The sequence below is a fragment of the Pyrus communis genome, chromosome 8, assembly GCF_963583255.1.
Source record: "Pyrus communis chromosome 8, drPyrComm1.1, whole genome shotgun sequence".
In the NCBI taxonomy this organism is placed as follows: domain Eukaryota; kingdom Viridiplantae; phylum Streptophyta; class Magnoliopsida; order Rosales; family Rosaceae; genus Pyrus; species Pyrus communis.
In genome coordinates this window covers 9,946,737-9,959,418 of record NC_084810.1, presented here as the reverse complement: position 1 = coordinate 9,959,418, position 12,682 = coordinate 9,946,737, and positions in this window count along the sequence as shown.

Sequence of the window (12,682 nt, the reverse complement as noted above, 5' to 3'; positions counted from 1 at the left end):
TGATTTTTTGCTGATGTGATCTCCAAGCATATACAAACAATTTTGACGGTTTGGATCGTTGAAATTAGTTTTGGAGAATTCGTAAAATGATAGATTGCCTAACACTTAGAGTTTATTTATACTTTTAAGTATAACATAAGATTTTGTGGTATCCACTTGTGTAAATATTTTAAATTGAAGATCGAATTCATTCATTGTATTCATATAGGGTCAAGGAGTGTAGTTATAAAAAATCATCAAAATCGGAGTTAAAATAACCATTAAATCGTGATTTTTCGTTTATAACCGTTGAAAAGCTTTGTCCCGTTACTTGATCTCTGAATGTTTTTTTTTTTGTGATTTTTTTCTGATGTGATCTCCAAGCATATACAAACAATTTTGACGGTTTAGATCGTTGAAATTAGTTTTGGAGAATTCGTAAAACGATAGATTGACTAACACTTAGAGTTTATTTATACTTTTATTAAGTATAATCTAAGATTTTGTGGTATCCACTTATGTAAATATTTTAAATTGAAGATCGAATTCATTCATTATATTCATATAGGGTCAAGGAGTGTAGTTATAAAAAATCATCAAAATCGGAGTTAAAATAACCGTTAAATCATGATTTTTCGTTTATAACCGTTGAAAAGCTTTGTCCCGTTACTTGATCTCTGAATGTTTTTTTTTTGTGATTTTTTGCTGATGTGATCTCCAAGCATATACAAACAATTATGACGGTTTGGATCGTTGAAATTAGTTTTGGAGAATTCGTAAAACGATAGAATGACTAACACTTAGAGTTTATTTATACTTTTATTAAGTATAACATAAGATTTTATGGTATCCACTTGTGTACATATTTTAAATTGAAGATCTAATTCATTCATTGTATTCATATAGGGTCAAGGAGTGTAGTTATAAAAAATCATCAAAATCGGAGTTAAAATAACCGTTAAATCGTGATTTTTCGTTTATAACCGTTGAAAAGCTTTGTCCCGTTACTTGATCTCTGAATGTTTTTTTTTTTTGATTTTTTGCTGATGTGATCTCCAAGCATATACAAACAATTTTGACGGTTTGGATCGTTGAAATTAGTTTTGGAGAATTCGTAAAACGATAGATTGACTAACACTTAGAGTTTATTTATAATTTCATTAAGTATAACATAAGATTTTGTGGTATCCACTTGTGTAAATATTTTAAATTGAAGATCAAATTCATTCATTGTATTCATATAGGGTCAAGGAGTGTAGTTATAAAAAATCATCAAAATCGGAGTTAAAATACCAATTAAATCGTGATTTTTCGTTTATAACCGTTGAAAAGCTTTGTCCCGTTACTTGATCGTTGAATGTTTTTTTTTTGTGATTTTTTGCTGATGTGATCTCCAAGCATATACAAACAATTTTGACGGTTTGGATCGTTGAAATCAGTTTTGGAGAATTCGTAAAACGATAGATTGACTAACACTTAGAGTTTATTTATACTTTCATTAAGTATAACATAAGATTTTGTGGTATCCACTTGTGTAAATATTTTAAATTGAAGATCGAATTCATTCATTGTATTCATATAGGGTCAAGGAGTGTAGTTATAAAAAATCATCAAAATCAGAGTTAAAATAACTGTTAAATCGTGATTTTTCGTTTATAACCGTTGAAAAGCTTTGTCCCGTTACTTGATCTTTGAATTTTTTTTTTTTTGTGATTTTTTGCTGATGTGATCTCCAAGCATATACAAACAATTTTGACCGTTTGGATCGTTGAAATTAGTTTTGGAGAATTCGTAAAACGATAGATTGACTAACACTTAGAGTTTATTTATACTTTTATTAAGTATAACATAAGATTTTGTGGTATCCACTTGTGTAAATATTTTAAATTGAAGATCGAATTCATTCATTGTATTCATATAGGGTCAAGGAGTGTAGTTATAAAAAATCATCAAAAGCGGAGTTCAAATAACCGTTAAATCGTGATTTTTCGTTTATAGCCGTTGAAAAGCTTTGTCCCGTTACTTGATCTCTGAATGTTTTTTTTTTTGTGTTTTTTTGCTGATGTGATCTCCAAGCATATACAAACAATTTTGACGGTTTAGATCGTTGAAATTAGTTTTGGAGAATTCGTAAAACGATAAATTGACTAACACTTAGAGTTTATTTATACTTTCATTAAGTATAACAAAAGATTTTGTGGTATCCACTTGTGTAAATATTTTAAATTGAAGATCAAATTCATTTATTGTATTCATATAGGGTCAAGGAGTGTAGTTATAAAAAATCATCAAAATCAGAGTTAAAATAACCGTTAAATCGTGATTTTTCGTTTATAACCGTTGAAAAGCTTTGTCCCGTTACTTGATCTCTGAATGTTTTTTTTTGTGATTTTTTGCTGATGTGATCTCCAAGCATATACAAACAATTTTGACGGTTTGGATCGTTGAAATTAGTTTTGGAGAATTCGTAAAACGATAGATTGACTAACACTTAGAGTTTATTTATACTTTCATTAAGTATAACATAAGATTTTGTGGTATCCACTTGTGTAAATATTTTAAATTCAAGATCAAATTCATTCATTGTATTCATATAGGGTCAAGGAGTGTAGTTATAAAAAATCATCAAAATCGGAGTTAAAATAACCGTTAAATCGTGATTTTTCGTTTATAACCGTTGAAAAGCTTTGTCCCGTTACTTGATCTCTGAATGTTATTTTTTTGTGATTTTTTGCTGATGTGATCTCCAAGCATATACAAACAATTTTGACGGTTTGGATCGTTGAAATTAGTTTTGGAGAATTCGTAAAACGATAGATTGACTAACACTTAGAGTTTATTTATACCTTCATTAAGTATAACATAAGATTTTGTGGTATCCACTTGTGTAAATATTTTAAATTGAAGATCAAATTCATTCATTGTATTCATATAGGGTCAAGGAGTGTAGTTATAAAAAATCATCAAAATCGGAGTTAAAATAACCGTTAAATCGTGATTTTTCGTTTATAACCGTTGAAACACTTAGAGTTTATTTATACTTTTATTAAGTATAACATAAGATTTTGTGGTATCCACTTGTGTAAATATTTTAAATTGAAAATCGAATTCATTCATTGTATTCATATAGGGTCAAGGAGTGTAGTTATAAAAAATCATCAAAAGCGGAGTTCAAATAACCGTTAAATCGTGATTTTTCGTTTATAGCCGTTGAAAAGCTCTGTCCCGTTACTTGATCTCTGAATGTTTTTTTTTTTGTGTTTTTTTGCTGATGTGATCTCCAAGCATATACAAACAATTTTGACGGTTTGGATCGTTGAAATTAGTTTTGGAGAATTCGTAAAATGATAGATTGCCTAACACTTAGAGTTTATTTATACTTTTAAGTATAACATAAGATTTTGTGGTATCCACTTGTGTAAATATTTTAAATTGAAGATCGAATTCATTCATTGTATTCATATAGGGTCAAGGAGTGTAGTTATAAAAAATCATCAAAATCGGAGTTAAAATAACCATTAAATCGTGATTTTTCGTTTATAACCGTTGAAAAGCTTTGTCCCGTTACTTGATCTCTGAATGTTTTTTTTTTTGTGATTTTTTTCTGATGTGATCTCCAAGCATATACAAACAATTTTGACGGTTTAGATCGTTGAAATTAGTTTTGGAGAATTCGTAAAACGATAGATTGACTAACACTTAGAGTTTATTTATACTTTTATTAAGTATAATCTAAGATTTTGTGGTATCCACTTATGTAAATATTTTAAATTGAAGATCGAATTCATTCATTATATTCATATAGGGTCAAGGAGTGTAGTTATAAAAAATCATCAAAATCGGACTTAAAATAACCGTTAAATCATGATTTTTCGTTTATAACCGTTGAAAAGCTTTGTCCCGTTACTTGATCTCTGAATGTTTTTTTTTTGTGATTTTTTGCTGATGTGATCTCCAAGCATATACAAACAATTATGACGGTTTGGATCGTTGAAATTAGTTTTGGAGAATTCGTAAAACGATAGAATGACTAACACTTAGAGTTTATTTATACTTTTATTAAGTATAACATAAGATTTTATGGTATCCACTTGTGTACATATTTTAAATTGAAGATCTAATTCATTCATTGTATTCATATAGGGTCAAGGAGTGTAGTTATAAAAAATCATCAAAATCGGAGTTAAAATAACCGTTAAATCGTGATTTTTCGTTTATAACCGTTGAAAAGCTTTGTCCCGTTACTTGATCTCTGAATGTTTTTTTTTTTTTGATTTTTTGCTGATGTGATCTCCAAGCATATACAAACAATTTTGACGGTTTGGATCGTTGAAATTAGTTTTGGAGAATTCGTAAAACGATAGATTGACTAACACTTAGAGTTTATTTATAATTTCATTAAGTATAACATAAGATTTTGTGGTATCCACTTGTGTAAATATTTTAAATTGAAGATCAAATTCATTCATTGTATTCATATAGGGTCAAGGAGTGTAGTTATAAAAAATCATCAAAATCGGAGTTAAAATACCAATTAAATCGTGATTTTTCGTTTATAACCGTTGAAAAGCTTTGTCCCGTTACTTGATCGTTGAATGTTTTTTTTTTGTGATTTTTTGCTGATGTGATCTCCAAGCATATACAAACAATTTTGACGGTTTGGATCGTTGAAATCAGTTTTGGAGAATTCGTAAAACGATAGATTGACTAACACTTAGAGTTTATTTATACTTTCATTAAGTATAACATAAGATTTTGTGGTATCCACTTGTGTAAATATTTTAAATTGAAGATCGAATTCATTCATTGTATTCATATAGGGTCAAGGAGTGTAGTTATAAAAAATCATCAAAATCAGAGTTAAAATAACTGTTAAATCGTGATTTTTCGTTTATAACCGTTGAAAAGCTTTGTCCCGTTACTTGATCTTTGAATTTTTTTTTTTTTGTGATTTTTTGCTGATGTGATCTCCAAGCATATACAAACAATTTTGACCGTTTGGATCGTTGAAATTAGTTTTGGAGAATTCGTAAAACGATAGATTGACTAACACTTAGAGTTTATTTATACTTTTATTAAGTATAACATAAGATTTTGTGGTATCCACTTGTGTAAATATTTTAAATTGAAGATCGAATTCATTCATTGTATTCATATAGGGTCAAGGAGTGTAGTTATAAAAAATCATCAAAAGCGGAGTTCAAATAACCGTTAAATCGTGATTTTTCGTTTATAGCCGTTGAAAAGCTTTGTCCCGTTACTTGATCTCTGAATGTTTTTTTTTTTGTGTTTTTTTGCTGATGTGATCTCCAAGCATATACAAACAATTTTGACGGTTTAGATCGTTGAAATTAGTTTTGGAGAATTCGTAAAACGATAAATTGACTAACACTTAGAGTTTATTTATACTTTCATTAAGTATAACAAAAGATTTTGTGGTATCCACTTGTGTAAATATTTTAAATTGAAGATCAAATTCATTTATTGTATTCATATAGGGTCAAGGAGTGTAGTTATAAAAAATCATCAAAATCAGAGTTAAAATAACCGTTAAATCGTGATTTTTCGTTTATAACCGTTGAAAAGCTTTGTCCCGTTACTTGATCTCTGAATGTTTTTTTTTGTGATTTTTTGCTGATGTGATCTCCAAGCATATACAAACAATTTTGACGGTTTGGATCGTTGAAATTAGTTTTGGAGAATTCGTAAAACGATAGATTGACTAACACTTAGAGTTTATTTATACTTTCATTAAGTATAACATAAGATTTTGTGGTATCCACTTGTGTAAATATTTTAAATTCAAGATCAAATTCATTCATTGTATTCATATAGGGTCAAGGAGTGTAGTTATAAAAAATCATCAAAATCGGAGTTAAAATAACCGTTAAATCGTGATTTTTCGTTTATAGCCGTTGAAAAGCTTTGTCCCGTTACTTGATCTCTGAATGTTTTTTTCTTTGTGTTTTTTTGCTGATGTGATCTCCAAGCATATACAAACAATTTTGACGGTTTAGATCGTTGAAATTAGTTTTGGAGAATTCGTAAAACGATAAATTGACTAACACTTAGAGTTTATTTATACTTTCATTAAGTATAACATAAGATTTTGTGGTATCCACTTGTGTAAATATTTTAAATTCAAGATCAAATTCATTCATTGTATTCATATAGGGTCAAGGAGTGTAGTTATAAAAAATCATCAAAAGCGGAGTTCAAATAACCGTTAAATCGTGATTTTTCGTTTATAGCCGTTGAAAAGCTTTGTCCCGTTACTTGATCTCTGAATGTTTTTTTTTTTGTGTTTTTTTGCTGATGTGATCTCCAAGCATATACAAACAATTTTGACGGTTTAGATCGTTGAAATTAGTTTTGGAGAATTCGTAAAACGATAAATTGACTAACACTTAGAGTTTATTTATACTTTCATTAAGTATAACAAAAGATTTTGTGGTATCCACTTGTGTAAATATTTTAAATTGAAGATCGAATTCATTTATTGTATTCATATAGGGTCAAGGAGTGTAGTTATAAAAAATCATCAAAATCAGAGTTAAAATAACCGTTAAATCGTGATTTTTCGTTTATAACCGTTGAAAAGCTTTGTCCCGTTACTTGATCTCTGAATGTTTTTTTTTGTGATTTTTTGCTGATGTGATCTCCAAGCATATACAAACAATTTTGACGGTTTGGATCGTTGAAATTAGTTTTGGAGAATTCGTAAAACGATAGATTGACTAACACTTAGAGTTTATTTATACTTTCATTAAGTATAACATAAGATTTTGTGGTATCCACTTGTGTAAATATTTTAAATTCAAGATCAAATTCATTCATTGTATTCATATAGGGTCAAGGAGTGTAGTTATAAAAAATCATCAAAATCGGAGTTAAAATAACCGTTAAATCGTGATTTTTCGTTTATAACCGTTGAAAAGCTTTGTCCCGTTACTTGATCTCTGAATGTTATTTTTTTGTGATTTTTTGCTGATGTGATCTCCAAGCATATACAAACAATTTTGACGGTTTGGATCGTTGAAATTAGTTTTGGAGAATTCGTAAAACGATAGATTGACTAACACTTAGAGTTTATTTATACTTTGATTAAGTATAACATAAGATTTTGTGGTATCCACTTGTGTACATATTTTAAATTGAAGATCTAATTCATTCATTGTATTCATATAGGGTCAAGGAGTGTAGTTATAAAAAATCATCAAAATCGGAGTTAAAATAACCGTTAAATCGTGATTTTTCGTTTATAACCGTTGAAAAGCTTTGTCCCGTTACTTGATCTCTGAATGTTTTTTTTTTGTGATTTTTTGCTGATGTGATCTCCAAGCATATACAAACAATTTTGACCGTTTGGATCGTTGAAATTAGTTTTGGAGAATTCGTAAAACGATAGATTGACTAACACTTAGAGTTTATTTATACCTTCATTAAGTATAACATAAGATTTTGTGGTATCCACTTGTGTAAATATTTTAAATTGAAGATCAAATTCATTCATTGTATTCATATAGGGTCAAGGAGTGTAGTTTTAAAAAATCATCAAAATCGGAGTTAAAATAACCGTTAAATCGTGATTTTTCGTTTATAACCGTTGAAAAGCTTTGTCCCGTTACTTGATCGTTGAATGTTTTTTTTTTGTGATTTTTTGCTGATGTGATCTCCAAGCATATACAAACAATTTTGACGGTTCGGATCGTTGAAATTAGTTTTGGAGAATTCGTAAAACGATAGATTGACTAACACTTAGAGTTTATTTATACTTTTATTAAGTATAACATAAGATTTTGTGGTATCCACTTGTGTAAATATTTTAAATTGAAGATCGAATTCATTCATTGTATTCATATAGGGTCAAGGAGTGTAGTTATAAAAAATCATCAAAATCAGAGTTAAAATAACTGTTAAATCGTGATTTTTCGTTTATAACCGTTGAAAAGCTTTGTCCCGTTACTTGATCTTTGAATTTTTTTTTTTTTGTGATTTTTTGCTGATGTGATCTCCAAGCATATACAAACAATTTTGACGGTTTGGATCGTTGAAATTAGTTTTGGAGAATTCGTAAAACGATAGATTGACTAACACTTAGAGTTTATTTATACTTTCATTAAGTATAACATAAGATTTTGTGGTATCCACTTGTGTAAATATTTTAAATTGAAGATCGAATTCATTCATTGTATTCATATAGGGTCAAGGAGTGTAGTTATAAAAAATCATCAAAATCAGAGTTAAAATAACTGTTAAATCGTGATTTTTCGTTTATAACCGTTGAAAAGCTTTGTCCCGTTACTTGATCTTTGAATTTTTTTTTTTTGTGATTTTTTGCTGATGTGATCTCCAAGCATATACAAACAATTTTGACGGTTTGGATCGTTGAAATTAGTTTTGGAGAATTCGTAAAACGATAGATTGACTAACACTTAGAGTTTATTTATACTTTTATTAAGTATAACAAAAGATTTTGTGGTATCCACTTGTGTAAATATTTTAAATTGAAGATCGAATTCATTCATTGTATTCATATAGGGTCAAGGAGTGTAGTTATAAAAAATCATCAAAATCAGAGTTAAAATAACCGTTAAATCGTGATTTTTCGTTTATAACCGTTGAAAAGCTTTGTCCCGTTACTTGATCTCTGAATGTTTTTTTTTTGTGATTTTTTGCTGATGTGATCTCCAAGCATATACAAACAATTTTGACCGTTTGGATCGTTGAAATTAGTTTTGGAGAATTCGTAAAACGATAGATTGACTAACACTTAGAGTTTATTTATACTTTCATTAAGTATAACAAAAGATTTTGTGGTATCCACTTGTGTAAATATTTTAAATTGAAGATCGAATTCATTCATTGTATTCATATAGGGTCAAGGAGTGTAGTTATAAAAAATCATCAAAATCAGAGTTAAAATAACCGTTAAATCGTGATTTTTCGTTTATAACCGTTGAAAAGCTTTGCCCCGTTACTTGATCTCTGAATGTTTTTTTTTTGTGATTTTTTGCTGATGTGATCTCCAAGCATATACAAACAATTTTGACGGTTTGGATCGTTGAAATTAGTTTTGGAGAATTCGTAAAACGATAGATTGACTAACACTTAGAGTTTATTTATACTTTCATTAAGTATAACATAAGATTTTGTGGTATCCACTTGTGTAAATATTTTAAATTGAAGATCAAATTCATTCATTGTATTCATATAGGGTCAAGGAGTGTAGTTATAAAAAATCATCAAAATCAGAGTTAAAATAACCGTTAAATCGTGATTTTTCGTTTATAACCGTTGAAAAGCTTTGCCCGTTACTTGATCTCTGAATGTTTTTTTTTTGTGATTTTTTGCTGATGTGATCTCCAAGCATATACAAACAATTTTGACGGTTTGGATCGTTGAAATTAGTTTTGGAGAATTCGTAAAACGATAGATTGACTAACACTTAGAGTTTATTTATACTTTCATTAAGTATAACATAAGATTTTGTGGTATCCACTTGTGTAAATATTTTAAATTGAAGATCAAATTCATTCATTGTATTCATATAGGGTCAAGGAGTGTTGTTATAAAAAATCATCAAAATCGGAGTTAAAATAACCGTTAAATCGTGATTTTTCGTTTATAACCGTTGAAAAGCTTTGTCCCGTTACTTGATCTCTGAATGTTTTTTTTTTGTGATTTTTTGCTGATGTGATCTCCAAGCATATACAAACAATTTTGACCGTTTGGATCGTTGAAATTAGTTTTGGAGAATTCGTAAAACGATAGATTGACTAACACTTAGAGTTTATTTATACTTTCATTAAGTATAACATAAGATTTTGTGGTATCCACTTGTGTAAATATTTTAAATTGAAGATCAAATTCATTCATTGTATTCATATAGGGTCAAGGAGTGTAGTTATAAAAAATCATCAAAATCGGAGTTAAAATAACCGTTAAATCGTGATTTTTCGTTTATAACCGTTGAAAAGCTTTGTCCCGTTACTTGATCGTTGAATGTTTTTTTCTTGTGATTTTTTGCTGATGTGATCTCCAAGCATATACAAACAATTTTGACGGTTTGGATCGTTGAAATTAGTTTTGGAGAATTCGTAAAACGATAGAATGACTAACACTTAGAGTTTATTTATACTTTTATTAAGTATAACATAAGATTTTGTGGTATCCACTTGTGTACATATTTTAAATTGAAGATCTAATTCATTCATTGTATTCATATAGGGTCAAGGAGTGTAGTTATAAAAAATCATCAAAATCGGAGTTAAAATAACCGTTAAATCGTGATTTTTCGTTTATAACCGTTGAAAAGCTTTGTCCCGTTACTTGATCTCTGAATGTTTTTTTTTTGTGATTTTTTGCTGATGTGATCTCCAAGCATATACAAACAATTTTGACGGTTTGGATCGTTGAAATTAGTTTTGGAGAATTCGTAAAACGATAGATTGACTAACACTTAGAGTTTATTTATACTTTCATTAAGTATAACATAAGATTTTGTGGTATCCACTTGTGTAAATATTTTAAATTGAAGATCAAATTCATTCATTGTATTCATATAGGGTCAAGGAGTGTAGTTATAAAAAATCATCAAAATCGGAGTTAAAATAACCGTTAAATCGTGATTTTTCGTTTATAACCGTTGAAAAGCTTTGTCCCGTTACTTGATCGTTGAATGTTTTTTTCTTGTGATTTTTTGCTGATGTGATCTCCAAGCATATACAAACAATTTTGATGGTTTGGATCGTTGAAATTAGTTTTGGAGAATTCGTAAAACGATAGATTGACTAACACTTAGAGTTTATTTATACTTTCATTAAGTATAACATAAGATTTTGTGGTATCCACTTGTGTAAATATTTTAAATTGAAGATCGAATTCATTCATTGTATTCATATAGGGTCAAGGAGTGTAGTTATAAAAAATCATCAAAATCAGAGTTAAAATAACTGTTAAATCGTGATTTTTCGTTTATAACCGTTGAAAAGCTTTGTCCCGTTACTTGATCTTTGAATTTTTTTTTTTTGTGATTTTTTGCTGATGTGATCTCCAAGCATATACAAACAATTTTGACGGTTTGGATCGTTGAAATTAGTTTTGGAGAATTCGTAAAACGATAGATTGACTAACACTTCGAGTTTATTTATACTTTTATTAAGTATAACATAAGATTTTGTGGTATCCACTTGTGTAAATATTTTAAATTGAAGATCGAATTCATTCATTGTATTCATATAGGGTCAAGGAGTGTAGTTATAAAAAATCATCAAAAGCGGAGTTCAAATAACCGTTAAATCGTGATTTTTCGTTTATAGCCGTTGAAAAGCTTTGTCCCGTTACTTGATCTCTGAATGTTTTTTTCTTTGTGTTTTTTTGCTGATGTGATCTCCAAGCATATACAAACAATTTTGACGGTTTAGATCGTTGAAATTAGTTTTGGAGAATTCGTAAAACGAAAAATTGACTAACACTTAGAGTTTATTTATACTTTCATTAAGTATAACAAAAGATTTTGTGGTATCCACTTGTGTAAATATTTTAAATTGAAGATCGAATTCATTCATTGTATTCATATAGGGTCAAGGAGTGTAGTTATAAAAAATCATCAAAATTAGAGTTAAAATAACTGTTAAATCGTGATTTTTCGTTTATAACCGTTGAAAAGCTTTGTCCCGTTACTTGATCTTTGAATGTTTTTTTTTTGTGATTTTTTGCTGATGTGATCTCCAAGCATATACAAACAATTTTGACGGTTTGGATCGTTGAAATTAGTTTTGGAGAATTCGTAAAACGATAGATTGACTAACACTTAGAGTTTATTTATACTTTTATTAAGTATAACATAAGATTTTGTGGTATCCACTTGTGTAAATATTTTAAATTGAAGATCGAATTCATTCATTGTATTCATATAGGGTCAAGGAGTGTAGTTATAAAAAATCATCAAAAGCGGAGTTCAAATAACCGTTAAATCGTGATTTTTCGTTTATAGCCGTTGAAAAGCTTTGTCCCGTTACTTGATCTCTGAATGTTTTTTTCTTTGTGTTTTTTTGCTGATGTGATCTCCAAGCATATACAAACAATTTTGACGGTTTAGATCGTTGAAATTAGTTTTGGAGAATTCGTAAAACGAAAAATTGACTAACACTTAGAGTTTATTTATACTTTCATTAAGTATAACAAAAGATTTTGTGGTATCCACTTGTGTAAATATTTTAAATTGAAGATCGAATTCATTCATTGTATTCATATAGGGTCAAGGAGTGTAGTTATAAAAAATCATCAAAATCAGAGTTAAAATAACCGTTAAATCGTGATTTTTCGTTTATAACCGTTGAAAAGCTTTGTCCCGTTACTTGATCTCTGAATGTGTATTTTTTATGATTTTTTGTTGATGTGATCTCAAAGCATATACAAACAAGTTTGACGGTTGGGATCGTTGAAATTAGTTTTGAAGAATTCGTATGCCATCAATCAAGTTCCGTGTGTGTGTGTGTATATATATATATATTTATTAAGTAGATTTAAATCTATTTATTTTGTACGTATAAATTATAATTGACTGGTACACGGAATAGTACATACATCACATGTCACGTGTGTCATTATAAAAATAGTGAGATATGTCATGACAGTCATGTGTGTGATAAAAAGTTAATAACTTAAAAAAAAAAAAAAAAATTTCTCACTACTTCTA